Source organism: Heterodontus francisci, unplaced genomic scaffold, assembly GCF_036365525.1.
Source record: "Heterodontus francisci isolate sHetFra1 unplaced genomic scaffold, sHetFra1.hap1 HAP1_SCAFFOLD_774, whole genome shotgun sequence".
NCBI classification, from domain to species: Eukaryota; Metazoa; Chordata; class Chondrichthyes; order Heterodontiformes; family Heterodontidae; genus Heterodontus; species Heterodontus francisci.
In genome coordinates, this window is record NW_027141315.1 from 20,001 (window position 1) to 25,000 (window position 5,000).

Genomic DNA, 5,000 nt, shown 5'->3' on the forward strand with positions numbered 1-5,000 from the left:
GCCTGCACTTTCGGAAAAGGGTGCATTCCTTTTGGTTAATGATTTCACCAGCCCGGGTCTTAGCCTCTGCCCCGACGGCTAAGTCTTTTGGTTAATGATTTCCTGCGGCTGGGACTACCCTTTCCCCCCGCCCTGCAGGCACCCGGGTCGGGAGGCCGTCGGGGGCACTTTCCGGGGCAAATCCGGACCCTTACGCAAGGGAGAGTGCGCCCCCCGCCTCGGCCGGGGGGTCAGGCTGCCGCCTATTAAGCCCGACAGAAAACCCGAAAAATGGACGAAAATGGGAAAAAATCCCCATCCGAAAAAGGCTTAAAAGTCGGTTGGGCGGCAGCTAGGGTCGGTCTCTGCAGACCTGGAGGCTCGGGTGGACTCTTGGAATAAACGTCCAAGTCCCGACTTGCCACCTCCTACTACTGTGCAGATACCCCGCCAACCCCCAGCCACCCGAATGACAAGCGTCCGATCAGCGGGACGAATTTGACAACTCTGGCCGGACCTCTGGAACTCCATCCCGTGTAACCGGGGCAAATTTTTCCGCTTGATCGCCCTTCCACTGGTTAACCATTTGCCCTTTCGGACTTAGTCTCTGGACATTATTCGACTGATTTTCTGGTTAACCATTTGCCCTTTCGGACTTAGTCTCTGGGCATTATTTTCGACTTTTTGGTTAATGATTTCACACTTTTTACTTACTTTTGCGCTTTTTGGTTAATGATTACTCTGCTTACTGGTTAATTATTTGCCCTTTCGGACTTAGTCTCTGGACATTATTTTCGAGTTTTTGGTTAATGATTTCACACTTTTAACATATTTTTGCGCTTTTTGGTTAATGATTACTCTGCTTACTGGTTAATTATTTGCCCTTTCGGACTTAGTCTCTGCACATTATTTTCGAGTTTTTGGTTAATGATTTCACACTTTTAACATATTTTTGCGCTTTTTGGTTACTGATTTCATACTTTTTACTTACTTTTGCGCCTTTTGGTTAATGATTACTCTGCTTACTGGTTAACCATTTGCCCTTTCGGACTTAGTCTCTGGACATTATTTTCGAGTTTTTGGTTAATGATTTCACACTTTTTACTTACTTTTGCGATTTTTGGTTAATGATTACTCTGCTTACTGGTTAACCATTTGCCCTTTCGGACTTAGTCTCTGGACATTATTTTCGGGTTTTTGGTTAATGATTTCACACTTTTTACTTACTTTTGCGATTTTTGGTTAATGATTACTCTGCTTACTGGTTAACCATTTGCCCTTTCGGACTTAGTCTCTGGAGATTATTTTCGAGTTTTTGGTTAATGATTTCACACTTTTTACTTACTTTTGCGATTTTTGGTTAATGATTACTCTGCTTACTGGTTAACCATTTGCCCTTTCGGACTTAGTCTCTGGACATTATTTTCGAGTTTTTGGTTAATGATTTCACACTTTTAACATATTTTTGCGATTTTTGGTTAATGATTACTCTGCTTACTGGTTAATTATTTGCCCTTTCGGACTTAGTCTCTGCACATTATTTTCGAGTTTTTGGTTAATGATTTCACACTTTTAACATATTTTTGCGCTTTTTGGTTACTGATTTCATACTTTTTACTTACTTTTGCGATTTTTGGTTAATGATTACTCTGCTTACTGGTTAACCATTTGCCCTTTCGGACTTGGTCTCTGGACATTATTTTCGAGTTTTTGGTTAATGATTTCACACTTTTTACTTACTTTTGCGATTTTTGGTTAATGATTACTCTGCTTACTGGTTAACCATTTGCCCTTTCGGACTTGGTCTCTGGACATTATTTTCGAGTTTTTGGTTAATGATTTCACACTTTTTACTTACTTTTGCGATTTTTGGTTAATGATTACTCTGCTTACTGGTTAACCATTTGCCCTTTCGGACTTAGTCTCTGGACATTATTTTCGAGTTTTTGGTTAATGATTTCACACTTTTAACATATTTTTGCGATTTTTGGTTAATGATTACTCTGCTTACTGGTTAATTATTTGCCCTTTCGGACTTAGTCTCTGCACATTATTTTCGAGTTTTTGGTTAATGATTTCACACTTTTAACATATTTTTGCGCTTTTTGGTTACTGATTTCATACTTTTTACTTACTTTTGCGATTTTTGGTTAATGATTACTCTGCTTACTGGTTAACCATTTGCCCTTTCGGACTTAGTCTCTGGAGATTATTTTCGAGTTTTTGGTTAATGATTTCACACTTTTTACTTACTTTTGCGATTTTTGGTTAATGATTACTCTGCTTACTGGTTAACCATTTGCCCTTTCGGACTTAGTCTCTGGACATTATTTTCGAGTTTTTGGTTAATGATTTCACACTTTTAACATATTTTTGCGATTTTTGGTTAATGATTACTCTGCTTACTGGTTAATTATTTGCCCTTTCGGACTTAGTCTCTGCACATTATTTTCGAGTTTTTGGTTAATGATTTCACACTTTTAACATATTTTTGCGCTTTTTGGTTACTGATTTCATACTTTTTACTTACTTTTGCGATTTTTGGTTAATGATTACTCTGCTTACTGGTTAACCATTTGCCCTTTCGGACTTAGTCTCTGGAGATTATTTTCGAGTTTTTGGTTAATGATTTCACACTTTTTACTTACTTTTGCGATTTTTGGTTAATGATTACTCTGCTTACTGGTTAACCATTTGCCCTTTCGGACTTAGTCTCTGGACATTATTTTCGAGTTTTTGGTTAATGATTTCACACTTTTAACATATTTTTGCGATTTTTGGTTAATGATTACTCTGCTTACTGGTTAATTATTTGCCCTTTCGGACTTAGTCTCTGCACATTATTTTCGAGTTTTTGGTTAATGATTTCACACTTTTAACATATTTTTGCGCTTTTTGGTTACTGATTTCATACTTTTTACTTACTTTTGCGCCTTTTGGTTAATGATTACTCTGCTTACTGGTTAACCATTTGCCCTTTCGGACTTAGTCTCTGGACATTATTTTCGAGTTTTTGGTTAATGATTTCACACTTTTTACTTACTTTTGCGATTTTTGGTTAATGATTACTCTGCTTACTGGTTAACCATTTGCCCTTTCGGACTTAGTCTCTGGACATTATTTTCGGGTTTTTGGTTAATGATTTCACACTTTTTACTTACTTTTGCGATTTTTGGTTAATGATTACTCTGCTTACTGGTTAACCATTTGCCCTTTCGGACTTAGTCTCTGGACATTATTTTCGAGTTTTTGGTTAATGATTTCACACTTTTAACATATTTTTGCGATTTTTGGTTAATGATTACTCTGCTTACTGGTTAATTATTTGCCCTTTCGGACTTAGTCTCTGCACATTATTTTCGAGTTTTTGGTTAATGATTTCACACTTTTAACATATTTTTGCGCTTTTTGGTTACTGATTTCATACTTTTTACTTACTTTTGCGCCTTTTGGTTAATGATTACTCTGCTTACTGGTTAACCATTTGCCCTTTCGGACTTAGTCTCTGGAGATTATTTTCGAGTTTTTGGTTAATGATTTCACACTTTTTACTTACTTTTGCGATTTTTGGTTAATGATTTCACACTTTTTACTTACTTTTGCGATTTTTGGTTAATGATTACTCTGCTTACTGGTTAACCATTTGCCCTTTCGGACTTAGTCTCTGGACATTATTTTCGAGTTTTTGGTTAATGATTTCACACTTTTTACTTACTTTTGCGATTTTTGGTTAATGATTTCACACTTTTTACTTACTTTTGCGATTTTTGGTTAATGATGACTCTGCTTACTGGTTAATTATTTGTACTTTCGGACTTGGTCTCTGGACATTATTTTCGAGTTTTTGGTTAATGATTTCACACTTTTAACATAATTTTGCGCTTTTTGGTTAATGATTACTCTGCTTGCTTGTTACTGATTTCCCCTTTCGGACTTGATCTCTGGCCGTTCTTTTCGACCTTTTTGGATCAGGTTTCCACACTCTGAAATTATTTTGGGCTCACTGATTAGGCGAGATCAAGGGGGCATGCCTGGGCACTTTGGGCTCAGTTTGGGAAGGCGGCGTCCGTGTGCTCCTCCGCCCTTCCCGCACTTGCGGCTAGGTTTGCCAAACTGCGCTGACCCGCAGCCCTGCCTTTTTGCCCACGGCACACGGAACGACTCAAGTCTGGCTCCGTTCCAGGCCGTTGCCTCCGGCTGCCCGCCGTCCGGCCGGCCTGGGACGTACCCCGGCTGACGGCGCCGGAGGCCCTCTAGCAGCCACCGGTGCCGCGGGCCAATGGGTCCGGGCGTTCCGGAGCTATCGGTGGGGAAGTGCTCTCCCCTTTTCCTGACGCCGTTCGCCCGAGCAGAGGTGCAGCCTGACGGGACTGCTGTCGCCTTCCGCGGCGCACCGGCCCCTTTCACCTGCCGTCGACCGCGCGGAGCTCGGACCTCCCTCCCCGAAGTTATGGCCCCGGCGCCGGAGGGTGCCCGGGGCCGGGCATTCAGCGGGGTGAGTCTTAACCTTCCCGGTCAGCCTGCGGGGTCGGTGCGCCGGCACTCGACGCCGGAGGGTCCCCTCTTTCCGTAGAGCCCCGCCCGGTGCCGATCGGCCGGCGGATTGCGGAGCGAACCGCGCCTGACCGACGGGCCTCGGAAACCCGTTGCAGTCGACGGGGGGGGAACCGGACAGCGGGACGAGGTGCCGATTCCACCCGCAGATTCGATCCCGAAATCCCGCGGGATTCGGCGGTCCGACCCGACAGATTCAAACGTCGCCCGGGCGGCCCCCAGCGGTCGGGCCGGCCTGGTTCCGCCACCGCCCGATGCCCCTCGCCCCCGGCTACCGCCGGCCGCGCAGACCGAGCGAATGCGGCCGGACGTCCGGCGGCAATCGGCCGGAAAGCGGTATGGCCATTTCCTACTGTCCCTCGGACGGGCAGAGGGGCGGCGCCGGGGCACTCGCGGACCAGGCCGCGCCCCTCCGAGCCCTACCGCCTGCCGTCGACCGCGCGGGGATCGGACCTCCCTCCCCGAAG